This window comes from Jaculus jaculus, chromosome 3 (genome assembly GCF_020740685.1).
Source record: "Jaculus jaculus isolate mJacJac1 chromosome 3, mJacJac1.mat.Y.cur, whole genome shotgun sequence".
NCBI classification, from domain to species: domain Eukaryota; kingdom Metazoa; phylum Chordata; class Mammalia; order Rodentia; family Dipodidae; genus Jaculus; species Jaculus jaculus.
The window spans coordinates 94,077,636-94,097,261 of record NC_059104.1 but is presented as its reverse complement, the minus strand read 5'-3'; the positions used below and the strand labels follow the sequence as shown (position 1 = coordinate 94,097,261).

Sequence of the window (19,626 nt, the reverse complement as noted above, 5' to 3'; positions counted from 1 at the left end):
TAATCAAAATTTAAGATTTATGAATAAGCCATATGGAAACCTGCTTCCTGTCTAGCTAATAATATATATGTTATAAAAGAGAGATCTTGTGGATATGAATAATGTTGTTCCCAGAAGCCATAGATTATAATTAGAAAATTTTCAGTTCCAGGGGTGGGATACCTTCCAGTGAGTTGTTGGTCAGGGAGGCCCCTTATGTCCCCAAAACGTCAGCTCCTGCCAAGGCTCTTGTTTGCCCACTAGAGGTAGATGGTAAGGCCTATTGCTGAAGACTCCACATGCCCAGATTGCAGGTCACTGAGAAATCAAGCTGGAACTGAGCTGGAAACCTCCTCCCTGTTGACCAGCTGTCAGGATGCTGGAAAGATGTGTGTATCCTGTTGGGGGAGAAAAGTCATCAGCGGTGTTACCAGAAATGGACTCTGAAAGTCTGGCCAAATTCACCAAGTGGTGTAATGATGGCATGTCAGCTACTCTCTGATTGGATTGAAGCCCACTCCACAGGAGGGAAGTTCTGTCTGGTACTGAAAACCTAATCAAAAGCCTATGGCTTGTGAGGTCATAAGCCCTGTGGGGTGGGGGGCCAATCTACTACTGTTGTTTGGCTAATTGAATATATTATGCCCACCATATTATCTTCTAAATACTTACCTTTATGTCCATATATTAAAGCTACTCTCACTTTTGGTTAGAGAAGCTTCTCTTTTCAGATGGTGGTGACCACGGGGTGACTCAAAGCTCACCAAAGCGCTGAGTAAAAGGCAGTGGAGTGTTGAGCACTAAGGGAGACATCTCTCACACCCTTAAAGCTCAGGGACCATTGTGAAAGAGGTGGCAGAAGGAACGTAAGGGCCAAAGGCAGGGGAGGGGCGCTTACTGTCTTCCAGACACAAAGGGGCCTTGCTATTCATGACCTCACAGTGGCTGGTGCTACCTAGCAAGCCCTGCATAATAGGAAGGGAAAAGATGATGACATCAAAATAGCAGAGAGGCTAGATGGACAGAATAAGGGATTCAGTGGAAGGGGGTTTGGGAGGGGGGAAGCAAGGGTGGCGGGAGAGGATTATGAACATGGTATATTGTTAATATTGATGGAAGATGTCAATAAAAAAAATGTTTAAATATGTTGGTCCAGGTGTCGTGGCTCACTCCTTTAATCCCAGTACTAGAGAGGCTGAAATAGGAGGATTGCTGTTTTTGAGTTCAAGGCACCCTGAGACTACACAGTGAATTCCTGGTCAGCCTGGGCTACAGTGAGACCCTACCTCAAAAGACCAAAAAATAAAAATTTAAACAAAAGAGGCAAGGCTGTGTAAGCTCTAGCACTGAGATGGGGGGTCAGGGCGGGAACCAGACCTCCCAAGTCCCCAGGCCTTTCTAGATCCACATTTATGCCTACCAAAGGCCTATCTACTCCTAAACCGATCTGCGGGCTCCTGCCCCTTCCTCTGCAGCCCATGAAAGGGCATTTTCCAAACCTGTGCCACATGCAAACTGGCAGAAGGCCCCTGGGTTGGAGAGATGGCTTAGAGGTTAGGGGCTTGCCTGTGAAGCCTAAAGACCCCCTTGTTCAAGGCTGGATTCCCCAGGACCCACGTAAACCAGATGCACAAGGGGGCATTCATTTGCAGTGACTGGAGGCCCTGGTGTGCCTATCCTCCCTCTCTCTCTCTCTCTCTTTCTCTCCCTCCCTCTCCCTCTTTCTCTCGTTGTCTATCTGTGTCTCCCAAATAAATAAATAAAAATAAACAAAGATTTAAAAAAGCTAAAACAGCTCCCAAAACAGTTTCACCATATTGGCTGAAGAAGGACTCCAAAGCTAAGGGACCTTTCTATTTTTTTTAAAGTCTTGAAAGAAACAAAAACATCCTAGGCTGGAGAGATGGCTTAGTGGTTAAGGCACTTGCCTGCAAAGCCAAAGGACCCAGGTTTGATTCCCCAGGACCCATATTAGCCAGATACACAAGGTGGTGCATGCACCTGGAGTTCATTTGCAGTGGCTGGAGGTCCTGGTACTTCAATTCTTTCTCTCTCTTTCTCTTTTAATTTCTTCTCTCTCCTTCTCTTCCCCCCCTCCTTCTTTATCTCTTTCTCTCAAATAAATAAAATAAATTTAAAAAAAATTTTGTTTAAATATTTTTATTTATTTATTTATTTGAGAGTGACAGACAGAGAGAGAAAGACAGGTAGAGGGAGAGAGAGAGAATGGGCACGCCAGGGCTTCCAGCCACTGCAACCGAACTCCAGACGCGTGCGCCCCCTTGTGCATCTGGCTACGTGGGACCTGGGGAACCGAGCCTCGAACCGGGGTCCTTAGGCTTCACAGGCAAGCGCTTAACCGCTAAGCCATCTCTCCAGCCCAAATTTAAAAAATTTTAAAAACCTCAGAAACAAAATCATCCATGGACTCCTGTTTTACTCATCTCCCATCTTATTATCCTTTTCTTCTGGTCTAGCTTAAAGCTTTGCTAGGACGTGGTAGAATTTGGCTATGAGCTCCTACCTCTTCTCTGGCAAGAGTTAGCAAGAAAGAAGAACAGATGTGGTTTTTAAAGTAGAATCCTTAGGGAGCAGAGACGACCTCCTCCAGTTTTTGGCAGCCTTTGGCTGGGCGTGGCGAAGGCTGCCAGCCAGCCCCCACCAGGTGCTTTCCACCCACACCCACCTGCCAGGACCTAGGCCGCCCCCAGCTCCTTTCATGAGGCAGTTTGAAGCCAACCCTCCCATGGAGCCTTGATTCAGGATTCAGCAGGTGGAGCAGCCTTCCCCATTCACTGCCACCCATCATCCTGTCCAGAAAGAGGAAATCCCTTAAAAGGAAAAAGCTTCCTAGGAGCCCAAGGATTGGAGAGGAGTGGCTGTCCTGTCTTTCCTTCTGCCTCTGGACAAGACTATCTGGAAAGTCTGTGTGCGTGTGTGTGTGTGTGTGTGTGTGTGTGTGTGTGTGTTTGAAGAGATGATAGGCTCCTAAAAAGACCTAGAAGGAAATAGATTTTGCAGTCTCTTTCAGCTATTCATTTCTTACAACTATTTGCTGCAGGCTGTTCTTTGAATCTAGTTTAAATATCCTAGGAATGACTGTTCAGGGGCCTGTGTCCCTGACCACACAGAGGACAAGCTAAGATGCAATTGTGTTGTTGAAGGAAGGAAGTTGGACCAGTCTTTTTTTAATACATACACACACACACACACACACACACACATATATACACATATATATAATTTATTTATTTATTTGACAGAGAGAAAGAATGGGCATACCAGGGCCTCCAGCCACTGCAAACAAATTCCAGATGTATGCACCACCTTGTGCACCTGGCTTACATGGGTCCTGGGGAATCAAACCTGGGTCTTTTGGTTTTGCAGGCAAACGCCTTAACCACTAAGTCATCCCCCCAGCGCTGTACCAGCCTTAATGTACTCGTGGTTTTTACTTTTTTTTGAGGGGAGATGGTAAGTTTTTGTTGTTGTTGTTGTATTTTGTTTCTCTTTTTGAGTCAGAGTCTCACTTGGTAACCCAGGCTGGCCTTGAACTCAAGATGTGGCCCCTGTCTCAGCCTCCTGAGCGCTGGGATCACAAGTCTGTGCTGCTAAGCCTGACAAACAGCTGACTTTGAGAAAAAGGAATGCCCTCAATGATGCTGTGGGTCTTATGTGATGAGTTAGAAGGCCTCAGAGTTAAACAAATGGGCTTCTCAAAGAAGGAGCAATTCAGCCCAGGCTGCAGCAGGGGTCCTGTCTCCCCACTGCCCTCTGGGTTTTCCTCTTGTCAGTCTCCACAGCCGCAGAGCCAGCTGGTGGCAGCGTGCCTCTGCCTGTAAAGGGGCACATCTACTACTGATGGCCAGCCTTGGTGAGCTGCCGCCACCTCTCTTTGGACCCAAGCGCTTTCCCAGGGAGGCAGGAGTTGCGCTAAGGGCTTATGGGATCATCAGCACCTATAAGAGTAACTTGGGCAGAAGAATCTGAGACAGTTCATTAATTTATTTTACTCTTTGAGACAGAATCTCATTCTGTGGCCCAGGCTGGCCTTGAACTTACTATATAACCCAGGTTAGCCTCAAACTTGCTTTGAGTCTTCTGCCACAGCCTCTTGAGTGGTTAGGATTCCAAGTGCATGCTCCGCCATGCCCTGCAAAGAACTTTCTCAGTGTGTGGATTTGGGCAAGCTATTTAATCTCTGTGAGCCAACTTGCTTGCCTACAAAAGGAGGCTGGCCATCACTCACAGCAGGACTGCTGAGAGACTGAGGGAGGTGGCGCTGGCTCTGGGGATGTCACAAATGCACAAGGTTCCTGGTTTTACATATGGCTTTGAAATGAACTGGCTTCTCTGTTGGAGGAGTAATGGAGAAGGCCCAAGAAGTTTCCCATTTCCTTGCCAGGAAGGGCGAGGCTTGCTACCTCTGCTGCTGGGTCTCCTCTGTCTGTGGCACATCCAGGTAGCTTCCAGCCCTGAAATTCTGTGATTATAGGGTTGTGTCCTGAAATGCACACAAGGGCAGTGAAAACAATTGACGACTTGGAAAACAGGACCTGAGAGGAACGGGTTAAAGGCACCGGGATTGTTTAGCCTGGAGAGGGGTGGCTTAATCATACCCTTTTGAACCAAGGCTTAGCCAACTTCCCTCTCCCTCCTAGAGGAGACCACTGACCACAGCTGGGGGGGGGACTGAAGTCAGACGGCTGGGTGAATCCTCACCACAGATAGTATCACCCTCTAGAGACTGTTGGCTATGGGGAGAATGGATTGGGTGACTTCTGGGTTTCCTCCCTGCTGTCGGAATTCTAGAAACCAATTTTTTTTTTTTTTTTTTTTTGGTTTTTTTGAGGTAGGGTCTCACTGTAGCCCAGGCTGACCTGGAATTCACTATGGAGTCTCAGGGTGGCCTCAAACTCACAATCCTCCCACCTCTGCCTCCCGAGTGCTGGGATTAAAGGCGTGCGCCACCACGCCTGGCTAGAAACTAATTTTTGCAGGACTGTCAAAGATAGGAGGAGGGCTGGAGAGATGGCTTCGTGGTTAAGGTGTTTGCCTGCAAAGCCAAAAGACCCAGGTTCGATTCCCCAGGACCCATGTAAGCCAAATGCACAAGGTGTGTGCATCTGGAGTTCAGTTCCAATGGGTAGAGGCCCTGGCGTGCCCATTCTCTCTCTCTTTCTCTCAAATACACCCCTCTTTCTGCCAGCCTGGCCTACAGTGAGTTCCAGGTAAATCTGCAGCTCTCTTCTGTGGAGGAAATCCCTGGAAGGCCCCCCATGGGAGCAGACAAGGGTTACTTCCCTTACCATCAGAAGGACTGGACAGAGTACCATAAATGGCCTTTCCATTGTACATTCTGCACCCACCTGGGCTAAACAAACCCCCAACATGCTTGCCGTGTTCAATCCTCCCCTAATAAGAGGTGGGTACTTTTCATTCTCCGCATTTTAAATATGAAGAGACAAACACAGCGAGGTTAGGTAACTTGCCCGAGGTCATAGGGTTAATAACTCACAGAACTTGGTCTTGAATCCTACACAATCTGTTTTCAGAAGTTTCTAGCTCTAATCCTTTAAACTATGTGGGGGATTTTTTTTTTCCTCCTGGCTGAGCATGGCAGCAGCTCCCCTATGATGTGTCTAACAAGTCTTTCTATAACTCCGCATTCCTCCAGCCTCTGTTCAGGGTGAGGCCTTCCACAGCCATCTCTCCACCCCAAGATTTCCCACACACACCTCCTGAACCCAGCAATGGTGGCTATGAGCTCAGTCTGCAAGGCCTAGCTCCCTGCCTAGGTCCTTACCTGAGCGTATCACTAGACCCAGGGCCGGCACTGGAGCCAAAGCCACAAGCAAAACATGACCCAGATGCTGAGGCCCTCCCCAGAAGAGAAAGGGTGTGGACGGGTGGGTGAACCACAGAGGCTGAGGCAGGAGTCACATGACAGGCTCTGAGGCCAGCTAGGCCTGAGTCACTGCCTATCCAGAGCCAGGGAGAGAAGGGGTAGGCGAGGGATGAAGGGGGCCAAGGAGGACCAACGCTATACCATCCACTCTGGGAAGGGCCAGGCCAGACCAGAGGAGCCTTGATGTGAGTGGGTGGATCCACCGGAGTCTGAGCCCAGGGAGGCTAGGTGTGGCTGGCAGGGAAGCTGCAGGCGTCCCAGGCCTCCACTGTCCCCTCCCTTCACACCCACAACAGGGCCATCTGAATTGCAGGCAGCTCCCAGGAAGCCCCGCCTAGAACTGACCCTGGTTTGGCCCATAGGCTTGTCTAGGCCTCTCCCCTGCTTGGGACCTTGGCTTCTTTCCTCCAGAATCACAAACCTTTTCACCCCAACCCAGGCTGCATGTGAGGCCCTTCTGTGTGCCCCCACTACCCCCAGAAGCTGCCTGATGACACCACATTTTTTTTAATATTTTTTGTTCATTTTTATTTATTTATTTGAGAGTGACAGAGAGAGAGGGAGAGAAAGAGACAGACAGAGAAAGAATGGGCTCGCCAGAGCTGCCAGCCACTGCAAACGAACTCCAGACGCGTGCGCCCCCTCGTGCATCTGGCTAACGTGGGACCTGGGGAACCGAGCCTCGAACCGGGGTCCTTAGGCTTCACAGGCAAGCGCTTAACCGCTAAGCCATCTCTCCAGCCCACCACATTTTAACTATTTGTTTATTCCTTGTTCATGTCTGTGACTATTTGCTTCTTCCACCAAGCTGCAAATCTGGATGGTTCTGGAGGGGTTGGCAGTGTCCAGTAAATATCTGTGGGACTCATGTCTGGTCACAGTCGCATCCAGAACCTTCAATGCTGCAACAGGACATTGTGGTTCACAAAGGTTGCACTTGAGATCTCATGATTTAAGCAAGTTTGTAATTTTTGTTGGGCCACATTTATAGCTATGCTGGGTCTCATTAGGCCCTTGGGCTGCAGGTTGGACACACTTGGAAGAAACAATAAGCATGAACGCAGAGGGTAGGCGTCTGTGAGCATGACCCCAAAGGCTGGATGGTGTCTGGCCAAAACAGTCAGACAATCAGGATGTGCGGACTAGGATGCTGACAGAGCAAGGAAGATGTCACTGACAGCTGTCAGAGCGGGAACCCAGCTATGGCACAGGGCTGGGTGGGGCAGGGTGGCTCCTTGCAGGGAGGAGAGCCAGGGAGCAGGGCTGGGAACCTGAATCAAATTTCCCTAGAATCTGAGTGTTTTCAAGAGAAGCCAGGTAGAGAGGGCATGTCTGGGCCACACGGCCTGTCCGTCCTGTTGCAGATGTGGGGGCACTCGGGTGACGATACAGCAGGAACATCCCCGCCTCCGCTCAGAGCAAACACCCCATGACAGAGCTGTGACCAAGCGGCCATGAGAAAAGGCAAGGAGCAGAGCCTCGGGGTGCCCCTCCCTCATCCCCCACCGTCACTGTGTGGCCCTGAGGGACAAAAACCCATGGGGCAAAGATAATGAAGGTTGAGGGCAAGGAATTAGGCAGGTGGAAAAGAGAACTGCGGCAGATGTGGTGATACATGTCTGTAATCCCAGCACTTGGGAAGCCGAGGCAAGAGGATTCCCCCGAGTCTGAGTTATATAGCCAGACCTTGTCTCAAAAAGAAAGGAAAGAAAATGGAAGGAAAGGAAGGGAGGGAAAGAGAAGGGAAGGAAAGGAAAGGAAAAAGGACAGGATAGAAGGAGAAAAAAGAAGAAAAGCAAAAAGAGAAGAAAAGCGCAGGAAGGACGAAAAAGAATTCTGCAGAGGGCAAGACCCAGAGAGTAGGGGAAGGGAGCGTGTGTCAGTCAAGCTCCACGGCCTCCAGAACCTTCCCACAAGAATGCTCAACAGCCTCACAAGGTATAATTATCCTTTTCTTCCCCTTTACTTGATTTCATTTTTTATTACGAAAAACTTCAAAAATACACAAAATAAACATAATAGTACAATTTAAATCCCCATGTGCCCATCACCCCACTTCAGCAACAATCATGCTGTGCCATTTTATATTTTCACCCACTCAACTGTTATTTTTAGACAAGACTATTTTCTAGGAACATTTACGTATGTTAAAATGTACAAATATTAACCGTGTGATGTTGGTAAGTGTTTATATCCAAGTACTCCACATCTCTGTCGATATATGGAACGTTACCATATCAGGAAATTCTTTCACGTTCTTTCCCAGTCAACCCCACTGCCCACTTCCATTCCAGCCATGGCTTGGCTTCAGCTAGCCTAGGTCTTCACCAAGCGGACCCCAAAATGGACTCCTCTTTGTCTGGCTTGGCTTCGTAGCACCCTGTCTTGGCCACTTATCCATTCCCGTGCTTGTATCCGTAATTTGTTTATTTTTCTTGCTCCATATGCATGCGTGTGAGTTTGCCTTACAATTCTGTTGGTGAACCTTAGGGTCATTTCCAGCACATGACTACTGTGGTTAAAGCTTTAAGAACATTTGTTTTTTGTGGGCATGTTTTCATTTCTCCTGGATAAATACCTAAGTAAAATTACCATGTCAAACAGTAGGCGTGTGTTTAACTCTAAAAAGCTGTCAACCTGTTTTCTGAAGTGACCGTAGCATGTCACATTCCCCACAGTGGCGCGTCTGCGTTCAGTTTCTGTACAGTTTCACTAGGTATGAAGCGACATCTCATTATAGTTGCCAAATGACATCAAACAATTTTTATGTGCAGGTTGACATTCATGTATTTTTCTTTGAGAAGTATCTTTTCAAGTCTTTTGCCCATTTTTAATAGGGTCACTTGACATTATTATCATTATTAGTCATTATTATTAACCCCAGGGCTTCACACCCCTATTATTTTTTAAGTTATTTTTATTTATTTATTTGAGCAACACAGAGAGAGAATGGTGTGCTGGGCCTCCAGCCACTGCAAAGGAACTCCAGACACATGTGCCACCTTATGCGTCTGGCTTACGTGGGTCCTGGGGAATTGAACCAAGGTCCTTTGACTTTACCGGTAAATGCCTTAACTGCTAAGCCATCTCTCCAGCCCTTCATTGGTTATTTTAGTGGCAAGTTCTTTATTTATGTTTTTCTATATATTTTCTTCAAATATGTGGCTTATGGATTCATATTATTAATGGTATCCTTTTTATCAGAATTAAAGTATGTTTTATGTCATAATTTATATAAAATCCTATAGCATACTATACATAAATCAATTTTAAGTGTACCAATCAGTGAGTGAGTGATACATGTATTCACTCATGACCAGCATGAGGAGCATGATGTGGAACATTTCCATCACTCTAGAACTTTCCCTTCTAGAACCTTCCCTTGTGCTCTCTTGTATTAAATCCTCTACCACCAGACCCTGGAAATCACTGCCTTGCTTTCTGACATGATGGTTTTGCCTTTTCTAGTTTCATATTAGTGAGGACTTTCAGTATGTCATCTCTTCTGTCTGGCTTCTTTCTCTTGGCATAGTGTTTTTGAGATTCATCAAAACTGTTGAATATATAGATCCATTTTAATGTTGAATTGATGGATGAGGTTTAATTAGTTTGTTTATCCATCTTCTGATGGACTTGTGGGTTTTGGTTTTTTGTTTTTTGTTTTTTTTTTTTTGAGGCAGGGTCTCACTCTAGCCCAGGCTGACCTGGAACTCACTATGTAGTCTCAGGGTGGCTTTGAACTCACAGTGATCCTCCTACCTCCAGAGTGCTAGGATTAAAGGCATGCACTGCCATGCCCAGTTGGACTTGTAGATATTTTACTCATTTTGGAGACAGAACTGATAGAACTTCTATGAATAAGCCAGGAGTGGTGGCTCACACCTACAATTCCAGCAGTTTGGAACCCAAGGTTGGAGGATGGCTACAAGCCCAAGGCAATCCTGGGATGCAAATGCAGCTCCAAGCCTGAGTATGATCCTTTCTCAAGTAAAAAAAAAAAAAATCTATGAATTGTTTCTGAAATGTTTTTATGTGTTTATTTTCATTTCTCCTGGGTAAATGCCAAGAAGTGGACCCCTTGGATCATATTATATAGGAAGGTGCTAGATGCTATTGGTAATCATCAAACCATTTTCCACAGTGGCTGTGCCATCTCGCACTTCCACCAGCAAGGCTTTCTACTCATTTTTCTTACCAACACATGGCATCATAAGTCATTTTAAAGTTCAGCCATTCTAGACATTGTTGTGGTACCCACAGCTTGATTATAATGCACACTTATCTTTTTTTATTATTTATTTATTTATTTGAGAGCGACAGACATAGAGAGAAAGACAGATAGAGGGAGAGAGAGAGAATGGGCGCTCCAGGGCTTCCAGCCTCTGCAAATGAACTCCAGACGCGTGCGCCCCCTTGTGCATCTGGCTAACGTGGGACCTGGGGAACCGAGCCTTGAACTGGGGTCCTTAGGCTTCACAGGCAAGCGCTTAACCGCTAAGCCATCTCTCCAGCCCTGCACACTTATCTTTTAATGGATGATATGGGTTTCTTTTGATGTGATCATTATTCACTTTCTTGCCATTATTGGTAAAGTGTCTCCATATCTTTTGTCTAACTCTTGGTCAGGTTGTTTGTCTCCTTATTGAGTGTGAAGAGGAGATCGACACAAGCATTCTGGAAATAAGTGTACTGTTAGACGCATGTTTTATAAATCATTTCACCCCATTATAGCTTACTTTTTTATTATTTTTATTTTGAGAGAGAGAAAGAGGCAGAGGCAGAGAGAGAGAGAGAGAATGGGTGCACCAGGACCTTCAGCCTGCTGTGAACAAACTCCAGGCACATGTGTGGCCCTGTGCACTTGAGTCACTGTCCGTTGGGCCTACGTGGGACCTGGAGAGTCAAACATGAGTCCTTAGGTTTTCATAGGCAAGCGGCTCTAACCACTAAGCCATCTATCCAGCCCTATCTTGCTTTTTTCATTTGGCAACTATGTCTTTTAAAAAGCAGAAAGTTTTCATTTTGAAGTTCAACATGTTGACTTTTTCTGGTAGGGTTATGCTTTCTGTGTCCTAAGGAAACATAATGATCTTGGCTTATCTTAAGTTTAAAGTTCTTAACTATCTGATTTACCATTTCAAGGTCATTCTTGGACTTGGAACAAGATAAAAATCTCTTTTTTTCTTGCATATAGACTTCTAATTGTTCTAGCACCATTTGTTGAAAAGACTACCATTCCGCACACATGGAGTTATTGTTGCATCTTTTTGAAAAATCAGTCAATGTTGGGCATGGTGGCATGCCTGTATTCTCAGTATTCAAGAGGACCAGGGGTTCTAGATCATCCATCCACATAAATGAGTCCAAGGAAACCTGGGCTACAGCAAGACCCTGTCTTAAAACAAATCAATTAGCTATTTGTATAAATCTATTTCTCTCAAATCTGTTCCAGTGATCTAAATGATGAGTCGAGGTCAGTATATACCATCATAATTACTGTTACTTCATTGCAGATCTTAAAGTAACAAGTCCTGCAAGCTTGTCCTTTTCCTCCTCTCTCTCTCTCTCTCCCTTCTCACATTCTCATTCTCTTTCTCCCTTTTTGCAGCAGCTTTTATAGTCCTTGACATTTCTATATAAATTCTAGAATCATCTTCTCAGTTTCTCAAAACTTCTGCTCTAATTTTTGCCTGAGAATTTATGAACTGTGAAAATTAACTTGGGGAGAATTAATAGCTAAACAATTTCAATGATCATGGTACAGCTCACCATTTAAATACTAATTTCTCTAGCCATGTTTCATGGTTTCAGTGTGATACATAGATTATGTTTTCTATCCCTAAGTATTTTAACTTTTTATGCCATTTAAATAATATTTTTATATAAATGGTTGTTGATTCCTACTGTATTAAAATGTAACATGTTGGGCTGGAGGGATGCTTAGCGGTTAAGGTGCTTGCCTGCAAAGTCAAAGGACATAGGTTTGATTCCCCAGGACCCACGTAAGCCAGATGCACAAGGTGGCACATGCATCTGAGATGGCTATTCTCTCTCTCTCTCCCTCCCTCCCTCCTTTCCTCTTTCTCTCTCTCCAATAAATAAGTAAATAAATAAAAATAATTTTAAAATATATAACATGTGTATATTGAACTTGGATCCTGCAACATTGATAGATTCATTCATTATTTCTAGTACCTTAGATTGTTTGTGGACTCCTTCAGTTTTCCAGATAGAAAATTATATTATTTGTAAATAAAATAATTTGTCATCTTCTCATCCAAAAAAACATGCTTTTAATATCTTTTTCTATATCCTTGTACTGGCTATAAGGACCTCCAGTACACTGCTGAATAAAAATATTTAGAACAAAGTCCTTGCTTTGTTTCTGATCTGAGAACATATAGTATAGAACCAGTAAGTATGGTGTTGCCTGAAGGCCTGTTTTGTTTTCTCTTGTTTGTTTGTTTTTAGTTTTTGACATTTTATTTAGTTATTTTCAAGGAGAGAGGGAGGAGAGAGAAAATGGGCATGCCAGGAGCTCCAGCACTGCAAAGGAACTCTAGATGCAAGTGCCAATCTGAGCATCTGGCTTTATGTGGGTTCTGGGGAATTGAACCTGGGTCATTATGCTTGCAGGCAAGCTTCTGAACTGCTAAAACATCTCTCCAGCCCTGTTTTTAGTTTCTTGGTATAGGCTTTACTAGCTAGCATAGCCCATATAATCCAGCCTGACATCTAAGGCATAGCAATCCTCCTCCCTCATTCTCCTAAGTGCTGAGATGACAGGCATAAGCCACCATCTTCTGTTCCTTGTAGACATAGATGCTTTTCCAGTCTGGATAAGTTCCCTCTGGGTGCAATTGATTAACACACAGAATTTCTGTCCCTAATTCATTATGAATCTGTGCTAACTTTTCTCGAAAACTTTCTCTATGTCTATTGGCATTATCTCATCATTTAAAAAGAATAATCTGGGCTGGAGAGATGGCTTAGCGGTTAAGCGCTTGCCTGTGAAGCCTAAGGACCCCGGTTCGAGGCTCGGTTCCCCAGGTCCCACGTTAGCCAGATGCACAAGGGGGCGCATGCGTCTGGAGTTCGTTTGCAGAGGCTGGAAGCCCTGGCGCGCCCATTCTCTCTCTCTCTCCCTCTATCTGTCTTTCTCTCCCTGTCTGTCGCTCTCAAATAAATAAATAAATAAATAAAATTTTAAAAAATAAAAATAAAAAAATAAAATAAAATAAAAAGAATAATCTGAGTCGGGTGTGGTGGCGCACACCTTTAATTCCAGCACTCAGGAGGCAGAGGTAGGAGGATCGCCATGAGTTCGAGGCCACTCTGAGACTACAGAGTTAATTCCAGGTCAGCCTGGACCAGAGTGAGACCCTGTCTTGAAAACCAAAAATAATAATAATAATAATAATCTGTTTATAGATGTACTCACTTCCTATTACTGCCATAAGAAACTCCATGGCTTAACAAAGTACAAATTTATAGCCGGGTGTGGTGGCACACACCTTTAATCCCAGCACTCTGGGAGGCAGAGATAGGAGGACCACTGTGAGTTCGAGGCCATCCTGAGACTGCATAGTGAATTCCAGGTCAGCCTGAGCTAGAGTGAGACCCTTCCTTGAAAAAACAAACAAAAAAAAATATAATTTTATTATCTTACAGTCCTGGAGGTCAGAAGTCCAGAATGGGTTAATGAGGCTAAACTCCTGGTGTGTACAGGGCCTCATTTCTTCTTCTGCAGGCTGTAGGAGGGAATCTGCTTCCTTGTACTGTCCAGCTGCCCATGGTCCTTGGCCCAAGGACCCCTTCCATCTTCAATGCCAGGAACCACGTCAGGTAGTCTCATTTCCTTCATCACACGTCTGCTTATCTCTGACTCTCCTGCCTTCTCCATTTATGTATAAAGAACTTTATGATTACACTGGGTCCATATAAGCCAAAATAATTTGTCACCTCAGTAGGCTTTATCTTTTTTGTTTGTTTATTTTGTTTTTTGTCTTTTTTTAACTTTATCTTTAAAAAATAACATTTGGGGGCTGGAGAGATGGCTTAGCGGTTAAGCGCTTGCCTGTGAAGCCTAAGGACCCCGGTTCGAGGCTCGGTTCCCCAGGTCCCACGTTAGCCAGATGCACAGGGGGGCGCACGCGTCTGGAGTTCGTTTGCAGAGGCTGGAAGCCCTGGCGCGCCCATTCTCTCTCTCTCCCTCTATCTGTCTTTCTCTCTGTGTCTGTCACTCTCAAATAAATAAATTTAAAAAAAATAAGGGCTGGAGAGATGGCTTAGCGGTTAAGCGCTTGCCTGTGAAGCCTAAGGACCCCGGTTCGAGACTCGATTCCCCAGGACCCACGTTAGCCAGATGCACAAGGGGGCACACGCGTCTGGAGTTCGTTTGCAGTGGCTGGAAGCCCCGGCACACCCATTCTCTCCCTCTCTCCCTCTTTCTCTCTCTCTCTCTCTCTCTCCTCTCTCTCTCTCTCTCTCTCTCTCTCTCTCTCTCTGTCTCTCTCTCCTCCTCTCTGTCGCTCTCAAATAAATAAATAAATAAACAAAAATAAATAAAAATAAAATAAAAAATAACATTTGGGGGCTGGGGAGATAGTTCATCAGTTAAAGGTGCTTCCTTACAAAGCCTGCTAATGCAGGTTTACTGCCCCAGCACCCATGCCAGTCTCAAAGTGGCACATGCATCTTGAGTTCATTTTAGTGACAAGAGCCCTTGGCATGCCTATGTGTACACACACACACACACACACACACACACACATTCAAATAAATTTAAACTTTCAAATAGTTTTAATGTATTTATTTTAGTGAGAGAGAAATAGCGCTCCAGTGCCTCTTGCCTCTGCAAATGAACTCCAGATGCATGTGCCACTTTGAGTTTGGCTTTACATGGGTCCTAAGGTATTTAACCTGGGACACCAGACTTTGCAAGCAAGTGCCTTTAACCATTAGTTGAGCCATCTTCATAGCCCCCACTTCATAAAAAATTAAAATGATAACTTTTGCTATGTAAAGAAGTATCTTCATATGTATGTTCTGTCTAATGAAGAGATATTCTGCCTACCACATATGATGAATCATAGGTTGATTTTAAGTTATGGTAAAAAACCACACAATATAAAATATATCTTCTTTACCATTGCTCAGTAGACTGTATTCCTATGTTTCTATAATGTATCTTAGAACTTTTTCACTTTTCAAATCTGCAACTAAATCTTAGCACTTGAGATGCTGAGGCAGAAGAGCCCCGTCATGAATTTAAAGCCAGTCTGTTTCATAGTGAAACCCTTTCTTAAAAATAAAAATTAGGGTTGGAGAGATGGCTTAACGGTTAAGCACTTGCCTATGAAGTCCAAGGACTCCAGTTCAAGGCTCGGTTTCCCAGGACTCACGTTAGCCAGATGCACAAGGGGGCGCACGCATCTGGAGTTCATTTGCAGTGGCTGGAGGCTCTGGAGTGCACATTCTCTCTCTCTCTCTCCCTCTTTCTGTCTGTCACTCTCAAATAAATAAATAAAAACAAAAATAAATAAAACTGAAACAGTATCTATTGAACAACTTCTCAATTTTTGTTCTCCAACCTCCTGAAAACCACCATTCCTCTTTCTGTTTCCATGGATGTGACTACTTTATATATCTCCCATGAGTAAAATCACAGGCCATCTGTCCTTCTGTGCTCACGTCACTCCCTACAAGATTCATCCAAGCTGCATGTGGACTGGCTTTTTTAACTTAAATTTTATTTATTTATTCGCAAACAGAGGGAGAGATTGAGAGAGAGGAGAGACAGACAATGAGCATGTCAGGGCCTCTAGCCTCTGCAGAACAAACTTCAGCCATATGCACCACTTTGTGCATCTGGCCTTATGTCTGTTCTGGGGACTCGAACCCAGGTCAGAAGCCTTTGTAGGTGTGAACCTTAACCACTGAGCAATCTCTCCAGCTCCCTGTTCTATTTTCTGAAACAGTGTTTGTGGAATAGGTACTTTTCCCTCCTAAATTTAGGATATCCCAGAAGTGATTTATGCTTGCTCAGAAGAACCTATTGTTAAATTTTTAAGAATTTTTGTGAACAACTTGTTAAATAAAGCCATCATTAAAAATCAAATAAATAAACTGGGCGTGGTGGCGCACGCCTTTAATCCCAGCACTTGGGAGGCAGAGGTAGGAGGATCGCTGAGAGTTCGAGGCTACCCTGAGACTACATAGTGAATTCCAGGTCAGCCTGAGCCAGAGTGAGACCCTAACTCAATAAACCAAAAAAAAAAAAAAAAAATCAAATAAATAGCCAGGCGTGCCTTTAATCCCAGCACTAGGGAGGCAGAGGTAGGAGGATCTCCGTGAGTTCGAGGCCACCCTGAGACTACATAGTGAATTCCAGGTCAGCCTGGGCCAGAGTGAGACCTTACCTCAAAAAACCAAAAAGAAAAAAAAAAAAATTAAATAGAGGGGCAGTGATTTAACTTGTAGGAGGCAAAATGGAGCTTGAGGCCATGAGCAGATACACCAGCCCAGTCAACCCAGCTGTCTTCCCCCACCTGACCTTGGACCTTGGCACTGCTGGCCACAGGCATGTTCTTCAAGGCCTGGCTCTTTGTTTATGAGGTCACCTCCACCACGCACACACAGGATCTCTACAAAGAGGTGCTCATCTCTTTGGTGGCCTCACTCTTCACAGGCTATGAGTCCTCTTCCTCCTGCTCTGGGTCAGCATCTACATATGAGCACCCAAAGGTACTGACCATGCGGCTTCAATGAGTCCCTGCTTTCCTAAATTAATTTTTCTTTTTTACTGTTGCTAAAAGTGTCCCACCTGCTGCTTACAATAAAGGCAAATATGTGACATTTAAAAAAAAAATAGCCAGTAAGTTGAAAAGGAGATATAAAGGGAAGAGAAAGGAAGGGAGGAGGGTACTTAACAGGTTGGTATTGTATGTATGTAAGTACAATGATTGAGATGGGGAGGTAATGTGGTGGAGAATGGAATGTCAAAGGGGAAAGTGGGGACGGATGGAGGGTATTACCATGGGATTTTTTTTTATAATCATGGAAAATATTAATAAAAATTAAATAAAATTTTTTAAATAAATCTATTATAAAACAAAAAAATTTTAAATAAATTAACCAGGTATGTTGGTACAGGCTTTTGCTTACAAATTCAAGACTAACTAACTAACTTTCATAAATTACCAGATTTTTTTTTTTTTGAAGTGGCAGGATTGGTACTTTGGGCATTGTGTATGCTAGGCAAATGTTCTACCACTGAGCTATCTCCCAAGCTCTTGTTCTTTTGAGACAGGACCTTACTATACAGTCTAGGCTGGCCTTGAACTTGAATTCTTTCTGGATCCTGAGTGACAACAACCTGTAATACTAGGTTCTTGGGAGGCTGTGACAGGAAGATCGTAAGTTCAAGGCCTATCTACTATCTAGGCTACAGAGTGAGTTTAAGGCTATCAGGCAATTGAGCAATATGCTACTTCACAATAAAAATGTAAACTAGGGCTTGAGAGATGGATTAGTTGTTAAGGTGCTTTCCATATTCGACTGTCCAGATCCCAAGTAAGCCAGATGCACAAAGGTAGGCAAGTGCAAGGTCACACATGCCCACTAGGTGGTGCAAGTGTCTGGAGTTTGATTGCAGTGGCTGAGGCCCTGATGCATCAATTCTCTCTCTCTCTGTCTCTCTCTCTCTCTCTCTCTCTCAATCTCTCTCTCTCTCTCCCTCTCACCAAAATTTAAAAAAAAAATACAACATAAACTAGGTGTGGTGGCACACATTTGCAATTCAAGCACTCAGAAATGGCAAGGAGGAGGATCAGGTGTCCAAGGAAAGCCTCTGCTACACAGTGAGTTTAAGGCCAGCTTGGCCTACATAAGACCCTGTCTCCAAAATAACCAAGTGAAATAATAAAAACATAACAAGGGGTTACAAAGTGGTGACTCATTCTTTTAATTCCAGCACTTGGGAGGCTAAGGAAGGAAGATCACCATGAGTTTAAGGCTAGTGTATTCCTGATCAGTCTGGGCTAGAGTGAGAATCTGTGTCAAAAGATAAATGATGGGCTGTAGAGATGGCTTAGCAGTTTAGATGTTTGCCTGCAAAGTCAAAGGACCCAAGTGCAAGTCCCTGGGACCCACGTAAGCCAGACGTACAAGGTAGAGCATGAGTCTGAGTTCATTTGCAGCAGCTAAAGGCCCTGGTATGCCCAGTCTCTATCTGCCTCTTTCTATCTCTCTCTCTCAAATAAATAAAAAATAACAATTTTTTTGTTTTGTTTTTCGAGGTAGGATCTCACTCTGGCCCAGGCTGACCTGGAATTCACTATGTAGTCTCAGCATGGCCTCAAATTCTTGGCAATCCTCCTACCTCTGCCACCCAAGTGCTGGGATTAAAGGTGTGTGCCACCACGCCTGGCCTAAAATAATAAATGATCTGGGCATGGTGGTACGCACCTTTAATCTCGGCACTCAGGAGGCAGAGGTAGGAGGATCACCATGATTTCAAGGACAACCATCAGACTACATAGTGAATTCCAGGCAAGCCTCAGCTAGGGCAAAAAAAAAAAAAAGGTGGGGGAGGAGAGAACAAATACTCTGGATTTTTCCTCAGACCTCACCCATACACACACATCATATAGATCCACACGTGTATATATACACACACATACATTGTATACATCCATGAATATATATCTACACACACATGTATATCATATACATCTTCATAGATATACACACATATACACATACGTCACATATATCCACACAGGTATACACATGTATACATCATATACATCCACACACATATATATACACCTATACACATATCATATATATATGCACATACATTATATGTATCCACACAAATACACACACATATATCATATATATCCATACACATATATACACACATACATCATATACATCTGCACATATGTACACACACATAGATCCTCACATATATACACACACACATTCATCATATATATCCACATATATATCCAGACACATACATCACATAGATTCACACACACACATAATTTTTTTAAAGTAGTTCTTTGACACCAAAAAAGCAACAAAATGTTTCTAGTAACATAAAAAGCATCAACACAACAGCAAATTTCTATGATGCAACTTGTGGTAGTTTGAATAGATGGCCCCAATATATTCAGTGTTTTATTACTTTGTAGTTTGCATCTGCAGCCATCTGGCTGGAGGCAGTGTCACTGGGCAGATCTTAAGGTGTGGTGGTAGGTTTGAGATTTCAACCTAAAGATATGCAAAGTGTGTTTAGCTGAGTTCCTGAAGTGTGCTGTGCTGTGTGGCTTTTGGGCTTGTAGCTTCTCTTTCTCTGCTTGGACCTGTGAAGGCTGGCCAGCTTTGTCTGCCATTATGGAACTTCCCCTGGATCTGTAAGCTTCAGTAAACATCCCTTCCTCCATAACTGTGCCTGGTCTGGAAGTTCTTCTCAGTGAACCTGAAGCTGTCTGCTACACAGCTAATCCAGTGCTTACAGATTGCATTAAATGCTTGCATTTGAAAAAAAAATGTTGTCAAATAAATCAGAGTCTCTGCCAAAAGAAATTAAAAAGAGCAGAGAAATTGAACCCAATTAAGCAGAATAAAGAGAATAGAAAAAAAGCAGAGATTGAGCTGGGCATGGTGGCGCACACCTTTAATCCCAGCACTTGGGAGGCAGAGATAGGAGGGTTGCTATGAGTTCG

The 19,626-nt window shown here is 44.1% G+C and overlaps 1 pseudogene; it reads left to right on the top strand.

Moving 5' to 3' along the window:
* Window positions 1-16,375: 16,375 nt before the first annotated feature.
* On the top strand, window positions 16,376-16,623 carry LOC123459243 (annotated as a pseudogene).
* The last annotated feature ends 3,003 nt before the right edge of the window (window positions 16,624-19,626 follow it).